The sequence below is a fragment of the Antechinus flavipes genome, chromosome 3 (genome assembly GCF_016432865.1).
Source record: "Antechinus flavipes isolate AdamAnt ecotype Samford, QLD, Australia chromosome 3, AdamAnt_v2, whole genome shotgun sequence".
NCBI lineage: Eukaryota > Metazoa > Chordata > Mammalia > Dasyuromorphia > Dasyuridae > Antechinus > Antechinus flavipes.
In genome coordinates this window covers 215,283,701-215,308,863 of record NC_067400.1, presented here as the reverse complement: position 1 = coordinate 215,308,863, position 25,163 = coordinate 215,283,701, and the positions used below count along the sequence as shown (strand labels likewise).

Below are 25,163 nucleotides of genomic sequence, written 5' to 3'. Positions count from 1 at the left end.
ATTGATTCTAAACAAATTTTAGAGTGTCAGAATCCATAAAAAATTCTGTGAAGCAATTTTCCAGCCCAAGACAACTTAGAATGCCAGCAGAAAATGTTTATTGCATTATGGTGTAAGTGCAGCGCAATCCAATATGGATTATACTAGCAGAGACCAAGTCCTACAAACCAGAAAAAGGCCTTGGGACCCTGAATCAGAGGAGGCAGTGGCAATTTCCAGATCTCTCAGCCGATAGATGCCAAAGATGACTTAGAAGATCAGCAGGGAAGGTTTGTCACCTATGAGAGGGATGCAAAGTCCAATAAGCCATGTCAGCACAGCCCTGATCCCAGCAAATCAAGAGCAGATCTTGGGAGCCATTGAAGTAGCAGCAGCGCTACCAGCTTCTGGAATTCTCAGCCCACAGATGGTAAAGGAGTCAAATATCTGGTCAGAAAAAAAGATTACAGCAGTTCCTTTCCTAGCATTGAGGCAGGACTTCATTGCTTTGCTTATAATCATACGTAGGTCAAAGTCCTGGGTCACAATCCCAGAATAAGGAGGAGCTCTAACTCAGCCACAGTTGAACAAAGACTCTCTTCTATTTCCAGGGAAGAAAAATGTGCTTGTGGTCATTCACAGACCAGAGCACAGGCTAGGGGAGTAATAAAAATACCTCTTTTTAGATCATATCACTTTGGAAGAACTGAAAATTCAGAGGTACTAAGAAGTATCTCTGAAAAGAGTTGTACAAAGCCACTGAAAATTGGGACAATGCATCCACTATCCTGGTAGCAAAGCTCTACTACTTTAACAAAGAGGTAAAAGTCAAGTAATAGGCTGAGAAAATGAGTAAACAACAGAAAAATATTCTGTCCATAGATAGTTATTAAGGTGATAAGGAAAGTCAAAACACAAACTCAGAAGAAGATAACAAAGTTGAAGTCTTACATCTAAAACCTCTAAGAAAAATAAAAATTGATCTCTCAGACCATGAAAGAGCTCAAAAATAATTTTGAAAATGAAGGAATAAAGGTAGAAGAAAAACTGTGAAGAGAAATGAGAGTAGTGCAAAAGGAAGTACAGAAAGCTAGAAAGGAGAATCCCAAAAAAAGAGCCTAGACATCATCTTCCAAGAAATTGTCAAGGAAACCTATCTTGTTTTTCTGGAACCGGAGAGTAACATAGAAATTGAAAGAATATACCTTTCACCTTCTGATAGAGATCCCAAAACGAAAACTCCTAGGAATATTAGAGCCAAATTCCAGAACTTCCAGGTGAAGGAGAAAATATTGTAAACATCAGAAAAATACAATTCAATCATCATGGAGTCACATTCAGGATAACCCAAGATTTATCTTCTATATTAAAGCTTCTATATTAAAGATTCAGAGGGATTATTATATGATGTTCCAGGGGGCAAAGGAGTTATTATTATCTAAGGTTCACCTACCCAGCAAAACTGAGTATAATCCTTCAGGAGAGAAAATAGATATTTAATGAAATAGAAGACTTTTCAGCATTCTTGATGAAAAGACTAAAGCTGAACAGAAAAACTGACTTTCAAATATAAGACTCAGAGAAACATAAAAAGATAATTAGGAAAGAGAATCATAAGGGGATTATTAGTAAGATTAATCCATTTACATTTCTACATGGGAAACTGATACTTATAAATCATAAAAACTTCCTCATTATTAGGGCAGTTAAAAGCAATATATATAGACAGAAGTTACAATTATGAGTTGAATATGAAAGAATGATATTTAACAAACAAAATTAAGAGATGAGAGAGGAATGCACAGAGAGAAAGGGAAAGATAAAATGAGGCAAATTATCTCACTTAAAAGAGGCAAAGAAAAGTTTTTACACTGAAGGGAAAAAGGGAGAAATTGACAAAGAGATTGAATCTCATTTTCATCAGAATTGGCTCAAAAAAGGAATAATATATGCACTAAATTAGGAATAGATATCTATACTTCCTTGAGAAAAATTTAGAAACTCAGAAATGCATAATATGTATATATTCATATCCATATATGTATACATGTATATGTATATGACCAAATATTTACCTCAAATTTTACAATAAAGCACTGTAAACATCTCATAAAAATCAGACTTCTTCTCTGGTACAAAAGGAGTTCCAAAAATCTTTATAGATTTTCCAAATTGTGGGTGTTCCATGCCCCTACTCCCCATGATATGGAAGGGATAGGTATATATATTTACATACAAATCCAAGTGCCTCTGGACAGTTTTCCAACTTGTTTACCTGTGATGCCTTCACTATTATCTTTTTGTGCAATCCTTGCTGGGTCAAGGAGCTGTCATATATTTCTCTTTGGATTTCTTGATTACTGTTTGATCTACTTACATTTCTAGTTAGTTGCTTTTCTTTGTTTGTTTTACTGTAGTACAAGTGGGAGAGCTGACTTTTTAACAAATTCTCATGCAATCATCTTAACCAGAGGTAATTTATCACTTGATTGTATATAATAATGTGGGATGAGAACTAGACAGACTTTTAGTATCCTGTGTCTTCCTTTTAGTATATTGTGAAAAAAAAAAACAAAGAGAAATCATGTCAACGACCATGATTAAATATACAGCACACTCATATACACAATTTACATATATATATTAAATAGATTTAATATAAGATTTAAATAGATATTATTATAAAATTACTATTGTTTAGTAAGTAGGGATAAAAAAAGGATCATTGTATGTTTGTTCTTCTTATGTGTTCAGGATGAGAGCAAAAATTAAATCAAGGATTTGGGAGCTATTGATTTTGTCAGGGAGTTCCTATTTGGTGGATATTAATAGGTATCAAAGAATGTGTATGGTAGTGGGGCTTGCATCTCGTTTCTTGTACTCTATTCCTACCTGCCCATTTTCACACATATAGTATGCACTAGCAAAGATTGAAGATTGTCAAATATATAAGACCATATCTGCTTAATACAGTTTATCTGAATCATGAGCCCAGCTGAACATGAATTTGTTTTTTTTTTTTTTTTTTTGGAAGAACAAAAACTGTTGATGAATGAGGAATAGAGGATATTCTGTTTTGAAGTGTACTTGAAGGTTCTAGAGAGATATTTGGATACGGTTATACCTAGAAAACAATTATTTAGCTAGTAATAAATAGTAAATAAGTAAATGAGTAGATATGAGTACTTAAATGTTTAAAGAAAAAGATGAAAATTTTAAACATAATGCCCAACTCAATAACAGGGCATTCTTAGATTTAAGAGGAGAAGTTGTGGTAGTGTAGTTGAAATATATAAAGAAGAAAATTTTGAGAGCAGAGATGAGCACACTATGATTTCCTTAAATAAAGAATTTTTGCCTAGAATTTCTTGTCATCATGATTATGAGCTACTCAGCCTTCAATGGTCAACCCAGATTTTTAGTTCTATAATCTCCGAGTTCTCATAAATTTGTATGTAGACATGTCTCTCATCTCCCAATTTGTATAATTCTTTTTTCTTCATCCCAGTTGAATGAATTTATATTAGCTATTATTAAATTTCATATTAGAATTACAGATATAGAGTGGGAAGTGAGGATGTGGTCATTAAGACCAATCCCAAAAAGTGAAGTGATTCTTATGCTCATGTTCGATAAAGCTAGTGAGTATTTGAAGGGAGATCTGAAATTAGATAGGATTCCTGGCTGTGAAGCCATTAAACCAGGTTGAATCTTATTAGATTTGGTTTATTGTTCTAGCTTGTCAAGATCTATTCTGATTTAGTAATCTAGCATGTTATCTACTAATCTAGATGTTTGCTATCTGCAAATTTCAAAGGCATGATATCCATGCCTCGTTGAAATCAATCATCCATTCAATCATTATTAACAACTATGCATTTACTTATTAGAAGACTTAAATTTTTCTCTCATTTTATATACTTTCATTAATTTCATTCATGCTTATGACTTCAAATATTATCATTATTTTGGTGACTAAAAGTTTTATAACTATATTTGTAATTTTTCTCTACATCTCCAACTAAAATCTGATAATATCTGAAGCTCAACATGTGCAAATCATCTACTTTCTCCTCAAAACTGCTCACTCTTTCTCCTGACTTTCTTGTTTCACAATTCTCTCAGTTTATTAGATTAAAAATTTCTCTTTCCTTTCACACACCCACTGAAACAATCAACAATAAAGGATTGATTAATTGCCTAGTATGTACCAGAAACTATGCTAGACTCTGGAGATACAAATTAAAAGATAGTTTCTGTTCTAAAGATAATATTTTACAAGTCCTATTAATGTTACTTCAGCAATATCTCTTGTATTCACAAATTCCTTTCCATTCCTACTCTAGCTATTTAATTTAGTATCGGATTGCCTCTTGCTTAGATTACTGTATGAATCTCTGAACTGTCCCTTTGCTCAAAATTTTTACAGGCTTTCTGTTGTTTATTTTAAAAAAAATCTTAGCTTGACATTCAATCCCTTTCACCATTTGTCCCTACTGTACCTTTCCTACCTTACTGAATTCCATTTTAGGCACACAATATTTGCGTCAAACTAGTCTATTTTCCTTTCACACCTCTGGATCTCTAGAAATGTACAAATTGGAACTTGGGTTTTGAAGCACAATTGTTATACTACAGCTCACAATTTACCATATCTTATTACATGGCATCAAAGTTTACCCTTTAACATGGTGTTAGGAAATAGCTTTGGGGCATATAGAATAATGTTAACACAGCTTTCTGATATGGAAAATAGTAAAGGGCTTTAATATAGTGAAGCAGTGTAGTTTCTAGAGAAAGACTGTATTCACAAAAGTTCTCATGAAGGAGGGAATATTGGGATATCTAAACCCCAGGAATTTTATGGAATAGAATCAGTCTTTATATAGATTTCAGTTTGCAGACACAAAGGGTACTTCCTATGTTTTGGATCCTCCCCTTACTCACCCGAATGTGCTGAAACTAGTATTAGGAGGCTTCAAAGGTAAGCCTAGATGGATTTTGCATTATACAAAATATTTGAGTAATAATTCTCTAAGCTCCTTCTGTTCTCTTCATAGGAAGTAAAAGTTCATAGATAGAGACAGAGATAACAGGATGTGAATTTTGCATGTGATAGTACCATAATAAAATCTTTGTTATGTGAAAGTAATGATAAACTGATATCCTATTCACCTTCCAAAGGAAGAGATCAGACATTTTCATGAAATTTTCTCTAAAGCCCTAAGTCAAAATTAATCTTTTCCTGTTTTGCATCATGATGAACATCTGTAATCCTGGCTGCTGTGGGAAGTTATTGGTAGATGGCTAAAGTTCAGGAGTTCTGAGCTGTGATAGGCTAACTCCATGATATATCCTCACTATATCAGACTCCCATATAGTCAGTTCCCAAGAAAAGAAAACCATCAGGTTATCTAAGAAGGACAAACCATTCTAGATGAGAAAAGAAACCAGGCCAAATATGTACTGGTTGATATTGGGATCAGGACAGTGAATTACCACTTCATTTCCATCCTAGCAGAGATAGAGACCTAGTTTTCTCCCCATGTCATTCACTCCAAAATGAATTCATCTTTCCTTAATCTCAATTGTCATATCATTTTATTTCTTCTTCTCTTAAATCTTCTAATAATTAATAATAACTGTTGTGATACCAGAGCCATCTTCCAGTGGCTACTCAGACCTGTAGAATGGATTTCTTCATGTCAGTGGATGATGATGATGATACAAGGAGACTGAGGGGCAGTTGTGTTCTCTGACCTCTTCACTAAGAGGTAGTTGTGTTGCCTGACCTCTCTCCTCTTCCTTCTAACTCCACTTTATTTCATTCCCAGTCCACAAACACCTGTGTCAATAAAGGCTGCTTTGCAACCCCTTTCAGACGTTATGATTCACAGCTGTGGAAGCTTTTGGAGAACTAACCTGCCCCTTCACCTAGGCATGATCCTTAACAAAAACCAAAAATGATGACTATTAATTTCGTACTAATTTAAGATTTACAAAATTCCTTGCAATTAACTTCTTATTTTGTAGATGAGGAAAGAGACTCAGTTAAATGATTTATTTAGTGTCATGTCTAAATGTCTGATACAGAATTTGAACTCAGGTCTTTTTGACTCCAAGTCTAACATTCTATCTACTATGCCATCTATCTATGTATTTATTTATCTATCAACTATCATATATCTTATCCATTTATTTTATGTCATATAAAACTTTATTAAATACATAGAATTTTGGGAGGGAGGGAACTAGCAATTGTTATGATAAGGGAAATTCACTTTCAGAAGATATTGCATGGTCTATGCCATTAAGGAAGAGAAAGACTCTATGAGACAAAGGAGCGCATTCCAGATATAGGGGATGACCAGTTTGAAGGCAGAGATGGGAGATGAAGATTGTGTATGAGTAAAAGACAAAAGGCCAATTTAGTCTATCTAGGCAGATAGAAATTTTTATTGGCCTAGAATTTGTAGCTGGAAGCTAACTTAGAGACCCTCTAATTCTACCTCTCCTCATTTTATAATAAGGAAACTAAGATTCAGACAAGGCAAGGACTTAAATAAAATAAACTAGTATGTGACAGAGATGGGATTAGAGCTCAGATATGCTTATTCTTTCTCAGCAAGTAATATTGTCTTTTTCAGATAGCAGGTGTTCAGTTACAAAGAAATGCTGAATTAAACATTTGTTGGCTTTTAAGATGGTGGCTCTTTATTGGTAATATAACTTGGAATTGTGTGATTGGAACAGTATCTACCAGGAGTCTAGCTTCCATGAAAGCTAGTCAAGATTTTTCCACAGAGGCAAGGAAACTGGTTTTCTTTTCGTTTTGCTCTCCTCCACCCCCACAGGACTTAATTATAGGATACTGTCGATGGCTTCCTGGCCAACTATGGGTCCATCGTATAAATAGTGCTTTCAGACTTGGTGTATGTCCCTACTGCTGAGGAAATTGTTCCTATTTCCTCTCCAACTTTGTAACTAGATCCCTTCCTGTATTAAAATGGTGGTAATGATGGTAGGCTGCTAGTAGGGAGGAGGAGTGTCTCTCTAAATAATCTGGTCTACATCCTGGAGAATCATGGAAAGGGTAGAAACAAAAAGGTGTGTTGACCAAAGGACACACAAAAGCTTTCATACCTCTCTTGGCAATCTAATTAAAGTTGAGAAAGAGTTCTGGACTCTGAAGTAATTCAGACTCTAGAACAACTCATAGAGCCTATTATTCCCGAGTATGAATGACCCCTGATTTTTGTTCTCCAGTATTCCTCGCATAGGACTAAGGAATATAAGAAATACTCCATATGTATTCATTCATACAGTACTAGAATTTTGCACTCTCTCAAGAAGAAAGTTGTAATATTCTAGGCTACTAATTATTATGGTTGGACAAATTCAATTCAGTAAATATTAAATACCTACCAAACCCCTGATACTCTGCTAAATGCTGGGTGTACAAAGACAACTTTAAAGAACAAACTTTATCAGGGGAAAACAGTAAATACTAAGGAATTTTGGTGGGTTAAGATGGGGGTGGTAGAATAGGGAAGAGAAGACTAAGGAAAGTGACTAAAAATTCTCAGAAACAACTATTAGTAGGGAGAACATATTCTAGGCACAGGGGAATTGACTGTACAGGGACAGAGAAAGAGAATGGAATCAGGAATAGATAACTAAATCTGAATACAACAAATATACACATGTGAATCCTCAAAGAAAGAGTTAACTTCCCGCCCCCGTTCTAATCAAAACTATATTAGACTTCCTATATAGAAAAAAAGATGTTCATTTTCCTAAGTCTGTGTAATTAAATGCATTTCCATAGATGAATGAATGTGAAATAATTGTTCCATATTATTCTGAGCTTAGTTACAATTTTTCCTCTCTCTTTTTGACATTCTTTTTTATACTATAGCAATGATTTTTTAAAAACTAAAATAAAATTCACCAATTAGATGGAAGAGGTTTTAAAATTTTCTTTTCTTGTACCATTCAAGACTTATCTCAATGACCACCTCCAAATTATACTTAACTTTATCCCAATAATTGTTAGTACCTCTCCATCATACCGAAATTATTTTGTACATATTTTGCATCGATTTATCTGTGTACATGTTTCATCCCAATAAAATATAAGGTACTTGATGCCTGGGACTTTCATTTTTGCCTTTGTAACTTCAGCAAGCATCTTACACAACAAGTGATATGTGATATGAAATTAAAATAAATGTGTTGAATGGAATTGAAATTATAAATAGAGTTTAATCTCAGGAAAAAAAATAAGATTTCGTGTCATTAAGACAAAGGAAAACAAAGGAGGAAAAAGCATGAATTATCATATTTTCCCACTGAGCTCACTATTGAGGCTTGTTATTTGAAGTTCCTCCATATACACCTCTTTTTCAGAAAGGCTATAAAATTTCATCCAAACCCAGGACTCCACTTTATCTGACCTAGGCCTGTTCTAGGAAGCATTATAGTCTTATGACCTGCCTCCAGGGAGAAAGGAAGTAATTTCACATCTGTAAAGAGCACTTAAATCTTGTGGTTCTAACCTTTGGCTATTATTACCTCTGCCCCAGGTGAAAATGTGTGTGTTCAAGGCCAAAGGTATACTGGGCAGAGTTTCACAGCTCTTCATCATATGCTTAATTCATAATAGGGAGAGGCTCATAAAGACATTGCTCATTTAGTGGGAGTTCCCTGAAAGCCTGGAATAATAGGAAATTTTAAAGTCAGCGTGACTATTTCCATGTGGCCTCCAATGACTACTTAAACATTAAGAGGAGGTTTTCCTACATTATAAAGAAATGAAATCTTCAACCCTTTCAGATTTATATGTGGAATGACCTCTCAGATCAATACATTTATGTGTGAAATGAGACAGAGTTCACCAATGAAGGAGTCCCTTTTGGCTATTAAATCTATATGAATGCAATTAAAAATGAATAGGCTACAACATATAACTTCATGTGTGTTATAGAGAAGTTGAGGAGGTTAAAGGCCAATTTTAATGTATATTATAAAGTCTTCTTTGACAAAAGTAGTATTTCTAGAAGTCTTTACTCTTTAAACTTGTGTTAAAATACCAGAACTTAGCTCATGAATAGAATAGACCTCCTTGTGGAGTGTTGAAGGGTCTGGGGTGGGAGATTATGTTTGGAATTGTTTATTTTTCCCACTAAAACTATGTTTCATTTTATGTTTCAATAAAGATTTAAACCATGTATTAATAAAATAAACTAAGTTAATAAAATACTACTTAATAAAGCAGAGATGTTATTTATATAATATACAAACATTTTTGTTACATTTTGCCTAAATTTAGTAAACTCTATATTTCTAAATTTTGTAAACTCTATACTCATTTTGTTTCTACTAAATTGGAATACTGTTATTTTTTTCCCCTGAAAAAGTGTAGGTCTCTTGAAATTTGACCTTTTACACTTTTTATTTAGTGGATTGCCTAGAACATAATTGTTGTTGTTTGTCCTTCATTCTTGAAGAGGATCATTATATTAAGAAACTGATGTCATGACTTGCAAGTGAATTGAATTTAAATGAGGGAGGTTTATGCAAAGGCACCAGCCTCCCTCTCACTTTTGAAGCCATCTGCATCCAGTAGCAAGGTATTGATCAGATTGCCTAGAGATGGCCCTGGATGCAGTGGGAGATCTTGGCATTTTTAATTAAAGGCTTTTCCTAGATGTCAATCTATCTAAGTCAAGGACCATTCAGTGATTAAGACTATGTAAAAACAAGGCAATATGATATTTTCTTGGAAAGGTTAAAGGTACTTCTTAAAGATGAAAGGATTGAGTAGTTGATAAATGAACACCCTGATTCATATGATCATGCCTAAATATGCTCTTATAGTATCATCCTTAGTTAAGCAAACAGGTAAGAGAAACGGCCAGATAAACAGATACACAGATAAATTCTCATTTACCTTTTTTATCTATATTAAAATAATGCAAATTACATCATAATTACTCATAGCATTTTACAATTTTTTACAGAAACGTTTCCCTAGACAGTTTTTGAATAATTTATATCAAAATAGAGTTAAATCTCCTAGAGCAAAATGGCTTAAGGGCAATAGGACAGGAATTAATTAGGAACACTTATTGCAGTATTTGGAAGGAAGGCTTCCTGAGAGTGGTTAATTTAAAAATTAAAGGACACAATTTTTCTTATCCATTTTAATTCCTTCATTTGATTGCAAATGCCCCTCCAAATAAGTGATTATTGGATACCTAACATCTCCAGTATGGGATGGGAGTAGGAAGAAAACCCATGTCTAAGATGAATTTTCAAAAGAGATTTTTTAAAAAAAAATAATCAGCTGAAGATAAGTTGGATAATGCAAGCATCTAAATCTGTGTCAAGATGGGTTAATATTGTGGCAGCTCCAAAGATGCCATTCTAATTTTTCCTTTTGATAGAAGAAAAATCCTATCCCTAAAAGATTTTAAAAATGCTTTCCTTTTTGGAGGATTTCTAGCATTGTAATTGGTAGGCAGCAAGACATTACCTCTTACCTTACTTCTAGATTTCAGCTTTGGAATTTAAAATAAGCACAGCAATTGTCTGAGGAGACTGAGTATAAGGATAGAATGTTTCTTATTCGAGGTGCATTGTGCTATGGGGTCATGTAGGTCCATATGGAAAGTTATCTACAAAGTTACTGGCAAAAAATAGAGGAGGATATCTTGGCTATCTTTTGGGTTGAAAATAAATTAAAAAAAAACACAAGATATAAAGCCAATTAATATGAAAATGAATCTTTTCAAGGAATTTTGCCTTTGCAATCTCTTTCACAGTACCATGAGAATGACCTTGAGTTGTTCTCTCAAGTTAATCAGCTAGCTAATTAACATTTATTAAAAATGCCTATTCTCTGCCAGGCACTCTGTTAAGTATTGAGGATACAAGAAAAGACAAAAGACAATTTCTGCTTTTGAGGAGTTCCCAATATAGTAAGACAGAAAGCAAGCATTCAATAAACAGAAAAGGAATGAGGAGATTTTATGAAAATTTTAGAGTCATCATTTCTGGATTTAAGGTTTTTGTGAATCCAACACACATTGATTATAAACAAAAAAGAAAAATGTGTGGTCATAAAAATATTTCATTGATAATTTTTCATAATACACTCCCATAATGGGGCTATAAACATTTTAAAAATTTGTATTAATATATTGATAAATGTATAAATGACAATTGAAAATAGGGAATAATATGTTTTTCAAAGAAGTTGTTAAAAGTATTTAATAAAGAACAAATAAAATAACAAACAATGACGGGACCAAATAAGATAAATGATTAGTTATTCTCCAGTTCTGTGTTAACACTTCATATTTCTATAATAACTACATTTATATATGTCAAAAGCACTGAATTGAGATCAACAGCTTTATGAAGGTGTTTTCAGCTTCCTTCTTTGGGACTGTATTTGGAAATGCATCTAAGAGTCTATTGGGGAGGGAGAATTAAGTGCCAAACATCTATAGCCTATGTCATCTCACAGCATCATTATCCCAACACTCATTCCCACTGAGAGGTGAGGTTTTGAAAGCTAGACTGATACTTCTTCCCCCTCAGGATGTATCCCTGGGAAAGGGAAGGTAGGTGTTTTCCCCCCAATATTACTGGCTCAGACCCCTGTTCCAGTGCATTCCCCCCACTGTAAGCCTCTAGTGATGAGTGTCCCAATTTCATGCATCATTTACACTAATTATTTACTATAAGAGGACATTTACTTTAGAAATATCACAAGAACAGAAGTACAGAATCTTCCCCCAGAAATATATGGTATGAGTGGGGGAATATACTCTCCAGTATATTCCATCAGTCCTTAAAGAGAATGAAAAACTTCAGACTTAATGTGTTTTTAACATAGAATTGATCCCATCAAGTTTACATCCAAATGCAGTAAATCCAGCCTGGGTCCCAAAGGTAAGTCCTTAGGTCCTCCATGCTGAATTTCTTTTCTGGAATCCCTGGTGGCTTACTCTCTTGTTTTTTCAAGAATCATAAAGTCTTAGCCATCTAAAATAGGAAAGAATAAAGTCAAAGAGGCAAATAACAATAATTTCAAGAAGTGATGTTCAGTTAGTAGCAGCAGAGCAGACCTCCTTCCCTCTACTCTAATGACTTTAGGTAGGATATAATGAAAGTGGCTTGTTCTTATCAATTTTAACTTGGGCTATCTCTGGTGAGAGTCATAAGATTATTAGATTTAAAACTAGAAGGGACTACTGAGGTCACTTTGTTACTTATTTTACAGATGAGGATTGAGAGATAAAAAGGTTAAGAATCTTACTCAATGTTAAGATCAGATTGGTGGAGAGAGCAGATATAATTTCAAATCAAGTGTTCTTTATACCACAGTATAATTCTATTTTATCAAATAAATTAAAGTGATTCTTTTTTAAACCCAGAAATATTTTCAATTATCTGTTTTACTTATTTGGATCGCCGTGACAAATCTAATTGAAACTTTCAGTGAACTTCTGATGTTTGGCAGGTTCCAGTCATATAATAAGCTTGGCTACCAAGGGGCATATTATGCCTTATTAAATACTGAAAAATGAAAAAAAATCCTACTTCTATAAAAATGCATTGCTTTTATTAGAACAATTAACTCCACTGGCATTGTTAATAGTGTATGGTTAAGCAAAGTAAAACTAGAAGAAGTTTCTATTAAAATTGTGCACCAAGGGTATATTTTGAATTAAGGGCATTATATATTTCTACCTGCTTTATGGACAATCACATTTTTGCATAATTATTTATTTTTCATATTGCACATCATATATAATCTATATGTCTACATATTTATGTGTTTACAATTTATATATATATATATATATATACATATAATTTAGATTATAGGCATATTATACATATATTTGTACATATTTTATATATGTATTATATACACATATTTACATGCACAATTGTAGAATATGAAAAATAGATACAATAACAATGCATTCAATTTATATAACACTGGGTATACAATTTAAATGTTCAAGCACACCTACAATATAGATGGATAGGTAGACACAAGCATCTAAGTGGTTCAGTATAGAGAATACTAGGCCTGAAGTCAAGAAGAACTGAATTTAAATCCAGCCTCGACATTTATTAGCTCTGTGATGCTAGACACATCATTTAACCCCTTTTTACCTCATTTTCCTCATATGTAAATTGAGCTTGAGAAAGAAATGGCAAACTACTGCAGTATCTAATGATCATGAAAAGTTGGACATCACTGAAAGTGGCTAAACATTAATAAAATTGTTATGCATATATGGTTTTAGATATATACTCATGTACAAATATACATGCATCATTTCAAAGATTTTCTCAAAAATGGTAGGCCTTTTTTCTTTTTGATAAGCATAAAAAGAAGTCCTAATATTCATTTTATCTTCCAGTATATGATCTAGAAACATTTTCTAATTATCTAGTTTAAGAGAGATTAATGGTTACTGCTAATGAGAAAGCTTTAACTACATCAAGCAACAAGTCACTGGTGTGAGGATTTTCTCTTTAACTCCTTTGCTTTTGTGATGAACCATGTAGCTGACTATCATGTGGATGGTCTCTCTTATTCTTTCTCTCTTTGATGTCCAAGGTAACAGAAAAACAGAAGTAATTAATTGTTTCTCAGCTTTTACTCTCAGTTTGAAAGGAATAACATTAGCAATTTAAAGTGAAAAAATATTAATTGTTCATTTATAAGATTCCTCCACCTGAATCTCATTTTGAAATTTTTAAAGTGTAAGAATTTAATATTCTTTCTCTCCATACTTTGGCTTCTTAGAATACCTAATCATAAAAGGTTTGCTTCATTCAGTGGAAGATCGATAATTCTATGGAGACAATTACTTTTATTTCCTCTGAAAGTACATGTTCATTCAGGTCAGAGATAAAAGACTCATCAATTCACATTGTTGCTACAGCATCTTCCCTTTTGAAAGTTTTTTTTTTTTAATTTTTATTTTATTAAAACATTATATTTATAAAACATATGCGTGGGTAATTTTTCAATACTGACCCTTTGCAAGACTTTCTGTTCCAAAATTTTCCCTCCTTCCCACACCCTCTCCCCTAGATGGCAGGTAATCCAATACATGATAAATATGTTAAAATATATGTTAAATCCAATCCATGTATACATATTTACATAGTTATCTTGATGCATAAGAAAAATCAGATCAAGAAGAAAAAAAACCCAAGAAAGAAAACAAAACATAAGCAAACATCAATAGAAAGAGTGAAAATGCTATGTCACAGTCCACACTCAGTTCCCATAGAACTCTCTCTGGGTGTAGATGGCTCTCTTCATTACTGAACAATTGGAACTGGTTTGAACCATCTCAATGTTGAATAGAGCCACGTCCATCAGAACTGATCACTGTATAGTCTTGTTGTTGCCATGTACAATGATCTCCTGGTTCTGCTCATTTCACTTAGCATCAGTCCTCTCCAGGACTCTCTAAAATCATCCTGCTAGTCATTTCTTACAGAACAATAATATTCCATAACATTCATATACCATAATTTATTTAGCCATTCTCCAGTTGATGGACATCCATTTAGTTTTCAGTTTCTTGCCAACACAAAAAGGGCTGCCATAAACATTTTTGCATATGTGGGTCCCTTTCCCTCCTTAAATATTTCTTTGGGATATAAGTTCAGTAGAAACACTGCTGGGTTGGATCAAAGGGTATGCACAGTTTGATAACTTTTTGAGCATAGTTCCAAATTGCTCTCCAGAATGGCTGGATCCATTCACAGTTCCACCAACAATGTATTAGTGTCCCAGTTTTCCCACATCTGCTCCACAAGTTGCCATTATTTTTTCCTGTCATGTTAGCCAGCCAAAGGGGTATGTAGTGGTATCTTAAAGTTGTTTTAATTTGCATTTCTCTGATCAATAGTGATTTGGAGCCCCTTTTCATATGACTAGAAATAGTTTCAAGTTCTTCATCTGAAAATTGTTCATATCCTTTGACCATTTATCATTTGGAGAATGGCTTGATGTCTTATAAATTTGAGTCAATTATCTATATGTTTTAGAAATGAGGCCTTTATCAGAACCTTTGAATGTAAAATTGTTTCCCCCAGCTTATTGCTTCCCTTCTAATCTTGTCTGCATTTGTTTTGTTTGTACAAAAACTTTTCAACTTAATATAATCAAAATTATCTATTTTGTGATCAATAATGATCTCTAGTTCTTCTATGGTCACAAATTCCTTCTTCCTCCACAGATCTGAGAAGTAAACTATCCCATGTTCTTCTAATTTGCTTATAATATCATTCTTTATGTCTAGATCATCAACCCATCTTACCTTATCTTGGTACACAGTTAGGTGTAGGTCAATGCCTAGTTTCTGCCATACTAGTTTCTGATTTTCCCAGTAGTTTTTGTCAAATAGTGAATTCTTATCCTAAAAGCTCAGGTTTTTGGGTTTGTCAAACACTAGATTACTATAGTCATTAACTATTTTGTTCTGTGAATCTAACCTATTCCACTGATCAGCTACACTTTTTTCCTAGCCAGTACCAAATGGTTTTGATGACTGCTGCTTTATAATATAGTTTTAGATCTGGTACAGCTAGGCCACCTTCATTGGCTTTTATTTATTTTTTTTCATTAATTCCTTTGAAATTCTTGACATTTTGTCCTTGCAGATGAATTTTGTTATTTTTTCTAGGTTAGTAAAATAGTTTCTTGGGAATTTGATTGGTATAGCACTAAATAAATAGATTAGTTAAAGTAGTATTGTCATCTTTATTATATTTGCTTGATCTATCCAAGAGCACTTGATGTTTTTACAGTTGTTTAGATCTGACTTTATTTGTGTGGAAGGTGTTTTCTAGTTTTGCTCATATAGTTCCTGATTTTCCCTTGGCAAATAGATTCCCAAATATTTTATACTATCAACAATTATTTTAAATGGAATTTCTCTTTGTATTTCTTGCTGTTGGATTTTATATAAAAATGCTGATGATTTATGTGGATTTATTTTGTATCCTGCAACTTTGCTAAAGTTGTAGATTATTTCTAATACTTTTTTAGTTGATTCTCTAGGGTTCTCTAAGTATACCATCCTATCATCTGCAAAGAGTGATGATTTGGTTTCCTCATTACCTACTTTAATTCCTTTAATTTCTTTTTCTTCTCTTATTGCCAAAGATAGCATTTCTAATACAATATTGAATAGTAATGGTGATAGTGGGCAACCTTGTTTCACTCCTGATCTTATTGGGGATGGTTCCAGTTTATCCCTATTGCATATGATGCTTGCTGATGGTTTTAAATAGATGATACTATTTTAAGAAAAACTCCATTGATTTCTATACTCTCTCTTGTGTTTTTAATAGGAATGGATGTTAGATTTTATCAAATGCTTTTTCTACATCTATTAAGATAATTATATATTTTTTGTTAATTTAGTTATTGATATAGTCATTTATGCTAATAGTTTTTCTAATATTGAACCAGCCCTGCATTCGTGGAATAAATCCTACTTGGTCATGATGTATTATCCTAGACTTGATGTTCTGTAATCTCTTTGCTAATGTTTTATTTAAGATTTTTGCATCAATACTCATTACAGAGATTGGTCTATAATTTTCTTTTTCTTTTTCATCCTACCTGGTTTAGGTATCAATACCATGTCTGTGTCATTAAAGGAATTTGGTATGAGTCCTTCCCTCCCAATTTTTTCAAATAGTTTATATAGTATTGGAGTTAATTGTTCTTTAAATGTTTGGTAGCATTCACATGTAAATCCATCTGATCCTGGGGATTTTTTCTTAGGGAGTTGATTAAAAGCTTGTTCTATTTCTTTTTCTAAAATGGGACTATTTAAGTAAATTATTTTCTTTTCTATGAATCTGGGCTGTAGATGGTTAAAACTCTAGAGAAGTATACTTTAAAGAAGTGTACTTGAAACAAAGTGCTAACTCAGAGGAATTGATCAGACAATGGTTATCTAATATATTTAATACTTAGCATGGTGATATAATAGTTCTCTAGTTCACACATATTCTGTATGCTGTAATGATATAATTGTAATAGGGTATTTAAAAACTGGGGACAGGAAGTCAGACAGAAAGGGAGATTGGCAGACCTGCAGACTGGCAAAGGAGACTGGGTCAGACTATGACAGACACAGACTGTGAAGCGGGCAATAAAGATTTTGGACTTTATTCCTAACTATTCTCCTGGTGATTATTCTGCTGAGACCAAGGCTAGTCTGGCCCTAAGGCCCTAAAGAGAGCTAGCCCAGACATTACACTGGACAAGTTATATTTTTGTAGATATTCCTCCATTTCACTTAGGTTATCAAATTTATTGGCCTAAAATTTGCAAAGTAACTCCTAATTATTGCTCTACCTTCCTCTTCATTGGTGGAAAGTTCTCCCTTTTCATTTTTGAGTCTAACAATTTGATTTTCCTCTTCTTTTTCTAATCAAATTAATTAAAGATTTATCTATTTTGTTGGCTTTTTCATAAAACCAATTTTTAGTTTTGTTTATTAACTCAATAGTTTTTAACTTTCAATTTTATTAATTTCTTCTTTTATTTTTAGAATTTCAAATTTGATATTTGATTGGGAGTTTTTTATTTGTTCTTTTTCTAGCTTTTTTAGTTGCAAGCCCAATTCATTGATTTTCTCTTTATTTTATGCAAGTAAGCATCTAGAGATACAAAATTTCCCTTATTACTGCTTTGGCTGCAACCCACAAATTTTGGTATGTGGTCTCACTATTGTCACTTTCTTGGATGAAATTATTAATTGTGTCTATAATTTGCTGTTTCATCTATTAATTCTTTAAAATGAGATAATTTAATTTCCAATTACTTTTTGGTCGATTTTTCCCCTGGCCTTATACTGTATGTGATTTTTATTGCATCATGATCTAAAAAAAAATTCACTTACTATTTCTGCCTTTCTGCATTTGATTTTGAGGTTTTTATGTCCTAACACATGATCAATTTTTGTATAAGTTCTATTAACCACTGAGAAAAAAGTAAACTCCTTTATGTCTCCAATCCATTTTCTCCAAACATCTATCATACCTAACTTTTCTAAAATTTTGTTTACTTCCTTAACTTCTTTCTTATTTATTTTGTGTTTCAATTTATCTAGTTCTGAGAGAGCAAGGTTGAGATCCCCCACTAGTAGAGTTTTGCTGTCTATTTCTTCTTGCATCTCTCTTAAGTTCTCTAGGAATTCCCATGCTATATGACTTAGTGCTTATATGTTTAGTGTTGATATTTCTTCCTTCCTTATCTCATAATTAGATCTATCTTTGCTTTTACTTGATTTGAGATCAGGATTGCTACCCCTGCTTTCTGTTTTTTATTTAACCTGAAGCATGATAGATTCTGCTCCAGCCCTTTAACTTTATTCTGTTTTCATCACTCTGCTTTAAATGTATTTCTTATAAAAAAACGTATTGTAGGATTCTGGCTTTTAATCCAGTCTGCTATCCACTTCCATTTCATGAGAGAGTTCATCCCATTCACATTCACAGTTAAAATAACTTATTCTGTATTTCTTGCCATCTTATTTACCCTAAATTATGCTTTTCTCTTTCCTTTCCCTATTACCTAGTATTTTGCTTTTGATGACTACCTCCCTCAAACAGTTCTCTGCCTTTAGAGCCTTTTCCCTCTTTTTCCTCCTTTCCTTTAATTCTTCTCTTTTCCCTTCTACTAGTCTTTCCCTTTCTTTCCCCTCTTCCTCTCCTACTTCCCTATAAGGTAAGACAAGTTTCTCTATGAAACTATATATGTCTAATATTCTCTCTTTGAGCCAAATCTGATGAGAGTAGGATTCACATAATGCTCAACCCCCTATTTTTCCCCTCAGTTATAATAGGTTTTCTTTGCTTCTTTGTGAGATGTAATTTCCCTTATTTTACCTCCTTTTCCCTCTTTTTCCAGTACAATCCCCACCTTTTTCACCTCTAGTTTCTTTTTCATATTATGATAATAAAATCAAATTATATCCACATTCTCTAAGTATAGCCATAACAGAAATATAGTTCTTAATTCTTTCCTTTTTATCTTTTTATACTTCTATGGAGTATTGTGTTTGAAGATCAAATTTTTGTTTAGTTCTGGTCTTTTCATTAGAAATAGGTGAAATTCACCTATATCATTGAATATCCATCTTCTTCACTGAAAGATAATGCTCATTTTAGCAAGATAGCTTATTCTTGGCTGTAATCCAAATTCCTTTGTCTTTTGGAATATCAGATTCCAGGTCCTTCTATCCTTTAATATGGAAACTGCTAGGTCCTGGGTAATCCTCAGTATATAATTTTTTTTTTTTTCTGGCTGCTTGCAATATCATTTCCTTGGTGCAATGGTTCTGAAATGTAACCACCATATTACTTGGGGATGTAATTTTGGGGTCTCTTTCAGCAGGTGATTGGTGAATTCTTTCAATAGCTATTTTACCTCCTAATTCTAAAATATCAGGGCAGTTTTCTTTTATGATTTCCTGTAAGATAATGTCTAGGTTCTTTTTTCCAACATGGCTTTAAAGAAGTCCAATAAGCCTTAGGTTGTCTCCCCTACATCTATTTTCCAGGTCAGTTGTTTTTCCTAGGAGATATTTCATATTTTCTTCTATTTTTTTTCTTTTTTTTTTGTTTTTGTTCTTGTTTGACTGATTCTTGAAGTCTTATGGAGTCATTGACTTCCTTTTCTTCAATTCTAATTTTTAGTGTATTATTTTCTTCATTTACCTTTTTTTAGCTCTTTTTGCAATTGGCCAATTGAATTTTTTGTTCATTGCATTCTTTTTCCATTATACAAATTTTGTTTTTCTGTGAATTGTTTTTTTTTTCCATATATCTTTTTTTTCCCATTCTTTCTTGCAATGATCTCATTTTATTTTCCCCTTTTTCTTCTAACTCTCTTTTAAGATCCTTTATGCAATCTTCAAAGAAATCCTTGTGTAATGGGGACCAGCTCATGTCTCTCTTTGGAGCTTCATCTGGAGTTGCTTTGCCTTTAGGAACCTCAGGATTTGAGGTCTGTTCTTCTCTCTCTCCATAAAAGCTGTCTATGGTAAGAATTCTTTTTAGTTTTTTATTAATTTTTTTGAAGGCTTGAGGTCTGTCTGTTCAATGCAAAGGAGCAACAGCTGTTTTAATTTGCCCTGGGGCATTTTTGCTGATTGATTTTTAGTTCTGGGAACTGGCTAAATCTGGTGTTCTTTGGGGGCTCAGTGTTATATAATTTGCCAAATTTGGCAAATCTACCAAACCACATGCTTGCCACCAGGGCAGAGTAGCCTAAGAGGCTCCCAGAAGACTCCCAGGTGTGTGGAAGCTGCAATGCTCTGACTCCTCATCCCAGCTCCTTGCCCAGGTCTCCCTGTGCTACTTTCTGTGCTCAGCAAACTGTCCCCTTGCCCTTTTGAAACAGACTTGTTCTGAAGCTCTTCCAAGGTAACTTCTTCTAGAAATATGTTGTACTCCAAATATTTGTGAATTCTTTGACTCCAAAATCAGTTTAGAGTCTTAATCTGCTGTTTGTTTGAGAGAAGGTCACAGAGAGTTGTGTCTGCTCCACGTCATTGTGACCCCTAAACTCTTTTAAAAGTATATTTTAGAAAGCCACTTCCCAACACAAATATTTCACAAACTTGACAGCCATATAATTTGCTAAAAATGTTTAACAATGAGATATCATATTTATAATCATAAATGAAGGAGAGTCAGCAAGAAGCTTAGATACTTCACTGTAGTAACATTTCTAGGTTCTTAGTATTTAATGAGATAATTCACAGAATTGCACAATTTGTTACATGAGCAATTTTGAACATTATTTTCACATATAATGTCTTTCATTCTCTTCCTGCACTCAGAAAGAAAAAAAAAAGTTCGCTCTGGTAAGAAAAGACAAAAAACATAGAATATATTATTGATCAGAATTATTGATAGCCCAGCAATTTGTGAATAAATAAGAGACAAAGAATATAGTGAAGTGTACAATTGATAATTTTAAGCATATTAAATTCAAAAAAGTTTTGTGTAAGTAAAACAAACGTAGCCAAGATTAGAAGGAAATCAGAAAATTGAGGGGAAAACTTATGGATAATTTATCAACCAAAGGTCTCATATTCCAAATATGTTTAAAAATTTATAAAATCTGTAAGTATACTGGTAATTTCCCAACTGATAAATCATCAAAGGATATGAATAGTTTTCTGATAAAAAGTCAAAACAATTTATTTGAATGAAAAAATGCTCTAAATCATTGATTAGACAAATGTAAGTTAAAATACCTTTGATATATCATTTTATACCTACTAGTTCTCACTAAAATGATTGAAGGGGAAAGCAACAAATGTTGGAGTAAATGTAGAAACATTTGAACAATAATTCATTATTGGTAGGATTATGAACTAATTTAAACATTTTGGAAAGCATTCTGGAATCATACTCAAAGAGTTATTAAACTGCTTATTCTTTTACCTAGCAATCTTGGTCAATTTCTGAAGATGACTGGAGAAAAAAAAAAGAATCTAGATGTTCTACAATATTTATAGCAACTTTTTTTGTAATGGCAAAGAACTGGAAATTACAAGAATGCCTGTCAATGACTGAAGAAAGTTGTGATACATGATTATAAGAAGTGATGAGCTTGATGATCATATGGATAAGCTTGCACAAAATAATGGAGAGTGAAATGAGCAGGACCAAGAGAATGATGAATAGAGTAACAGCAATTTTGTTTTAAGGGCAAATTTGTGTAAAGAAATCATTATGAATATTATAAAAACCCAAATTAACTACAAAGGACATGTGAAAGAAGGTGTTATTTTAATCTAGAGAAAGAACTGCTAAATAGAAGTATATACAGAATGAACTTACATATTTTCATATTTGTATCTAATGGTAGCCATCTTTAGGATGGAGAGATGGAGGGGAAAAGGCCGAGGGGGCTGGAGGGAGGAGGAGGAGAGAAGGGGGAACCTTTGTTATATAATTGAAAGAAATAACTCTTTCTCGCTTGCTCTTTCTGCTCCCTCCCTCCATCCCTTCCTCATTCCCTCCAGCTCCGGGGCTTTGCTCCCTGGGCCAGAAGCGGTGCGGCCTGGGCCTGGCACGGGGGACGGGCAATGGGGCCTTGGCCGACATAGGCAAGAAGCATAAGAAGCACACAAGTCAGACAAACACCTCTATGAGGAGTATGTGGAAAAACCTTTGAAGTTAGCTCTGAAAGTAGGAGGAAATGAAGTCATAGAGCTCTCCACTCTGAACAGGCAGTTCAGGATATGATTCAAGTTTCTTTGATAACAAAATAGATCATGAGAAACATAAAGACAGAAAGAGGGAAAAAAAAGAGGAAGAAAGGAGAAAAGCAGGTCTCGGGAAGAAAAGGAAGAAATGAAAAACAGTAAAGGAAGACAGAAAAAGGTGAGATTGGGATCGGACTGAGAGTGAGACAGAAAAAGAACTTCAATGTCAAACTCCTTTAAAACTAGAATTACCCCTTGAAAAGCTTCTTACAAGTACATTGTCCAAGCAAGAAGTAGAACAAACATCCCTTCAAGAGGCTTTGAACCAACTGGTGAGATAATTACAAAGAAAGGACCCAAGTGCTTTCTTTTCACTTCCTGTGACTGATTTTATTGCTCCTGGCTATTCTATTATCATTAAACATCCAATGGATATTAATACTATGAAAGAAAAGATCAAAAACAATGATTACAAATCCATAGAAGAGTTGAAGGATAATTTCAAAATGATGTATATCAATGCCATGATTTACAATAAACCGGAAACCATTTATTATAAAGCTGCAAAGAAGCTGTTGCACTCAGGAATGAAAATTCTTAGCCAGGAAAGAATTCAGAGCTTGAAACAGAGTATAGACTTCATGGCTGACTTGCAGAAAACCAGAAAGCCAAAAGACAAAATGGAAATACAGCAGAGTGGGGAAGACAATGGCTATCTGCTAAAAGATAAAGACGATTCTTTGGACAGTGATGTTAAAGTTTTCAAAAATCCAAATAAGGAAAATAAAAAGTAAAGCACCTCCTTATATTATTGTAGGAAAAAAAAAAAACAGAACTTACTTATTGTAACTAAGGAAAGACAAAGATATACTAGAAGATAAACTTAAAAGCAATAACTTAGAAAGGGAACAAGAACAAATTGACCACATTGTTAAGGAATCTGGAGGAAAGTTCACCAGAAGACTTATAGTCAATGTGAATTTGAAAGAAGAAAGCCAGATGGAACCACAACATTAGGACTTCTTAATCCAGTGGACCCTGTTACAGGAGAACCTGTCTACTACCCTATAAGATTGGGAATGACAACTGGAAAACTTCAGTCTAGAGTTAAATACATTGCAGGGATTCAAAGAGGACAAAAGGAATAAAGTCACTCCTGTGTTATACTTGAATTATGCACTCTACAATTCTTATGTACTAAACTATGATTCCACATTTACAAATATCAGCAAGGATGATTCTGATTTAATATACGCAATTTGTGGGAAAAATTCTAATCTTCCAGGTGGTTTCAGTATCCATGAGTTTTTGGCCACATCACAAGATTATCCATATGTTATGGCGGATAGTTTTTACTGGATGTTCTAACAAAAGTGGGCATTCTCAGTCCTTCAGAAAGCTTGAAACGCCCATACCTGAAGGTGAAACCCAGAATGCTAGTCTTGATAATACAAAAGATGCGAAGATTACAGAAACAGGCTCAGCTGGCTCTTTGCACTCTAATTAGGACAGACTGACAACACTAAAGGCAGTCACAAACTTTGGAGCCCAGATTGAGATTTTTGACTCTGAAGAGGCAGAAGTATTCCAGAGGAAACTTAATGAAACCACCAAATTACTCAGAGACCTTCAGGAGGCTCAGAATGAACGTCTAAGTATCAGACTTCCTCCTAATGTGATCTGTCTCTTGGGACCATCTTATAGAGAGATGTATTTAGCTGAATGAGTGACCAATAATCTAAAAGAACTTGCACAGCAAGTTACCGCAGGTGACATAGTGAGCATGTATGGAATCTGGAAAGCAATGGGAATTTTTATTCCTTCTCCTGTCATGAAAAACAGCTTCATAGATTTAATAGAAGACCTGGAAGAACCAAAAAAAATTTGGTACCACTGAATGTGGATTTGATGAAATTTGAATTTTTAACAGTGGCATTTTGATTTTATATATATATTTTATTCTTAACTTGGAAATTTTTCAGCGCACATTAAATATTTGTAAATTGTGTTTTTAATGAGCTAAGCTTTGGGACAATCAATTTTAGTGTTCCAGAGATAGAACATGTATTAAAGTAATAAATCTGAACCTTGAAAAAAAAGAAAGAAATAACAATTTATTCAAAATGGATTTGCAGTCTCATGTGCAATCATATATTTTAAAAATTATACTATGTTATAGAAATGATTGTTTTATTCCATGTAGTAGAAATTATATAAATAAAAATTAAAAGAATAAAAATAATAATATTTTATGATGGAAAGAATATGAAATTTGGAGTCAAAGAACCTGAGTTCAGATTCCAGATCCCAATTTTGCTCCTTCACTTTTGTGTATCTTTGAGAAATTCACAAAACCCCTCTGTGTTTTCTCAACTTTCTCCTCTATAAACTGAAGAATGCTGAAATTTAAGGTCCCTCCCAGGCCTGGTTTATTAAATACATATTAAATATGCCTCAATAAATAGAACTAAGGTAGAAATCTTGGGCATTAGAAGAAATTCTTTGATTTTTTTAAACAGAAGGTAAAGTTATATGAAGGCATTAGAAGAAATTCTTTGATTTTTTTAAACAGAAGGTAAAGTTATATGAAGTTTTATATATATATATATATATATATATATATATATATATAATTTATAGATTTTTTTTTCCATAAACAAAAAATAAAAGATTGGGAATCAAGAGATCTAGGTTCAGACTTGAAATCTATCATTTGTTGTCTTTGTAATCCTAAATACAGATAATAACTAAAGCAGGATAAGTGGAGCTTTAGCCTCAAGCAAGCTATTTAGAGGGAATCCTGAATGTAACAGCAGAATTTTCATCCCAGGGGAACTTCCTCCTTTGCACAGCCAGTAATGACAGAGTTTCATTCTTTACAATTATAAAATT

General features: G+C 33.3%; 1 pseudogene; it reads left to right on the top strand.

Annotated features, from left to right (window-relative positions):
• Nucleotides 1-289: 289 nt before the first annotated feature.
• On the top strand, nt 290-24,190 carry LOC127557114 (bromodomain-containing protein 7-like; annotated as a pseudogene).
• The last annotated feature ends 973 nt before the right edge of the window (nt 24,191-25,163 follow it).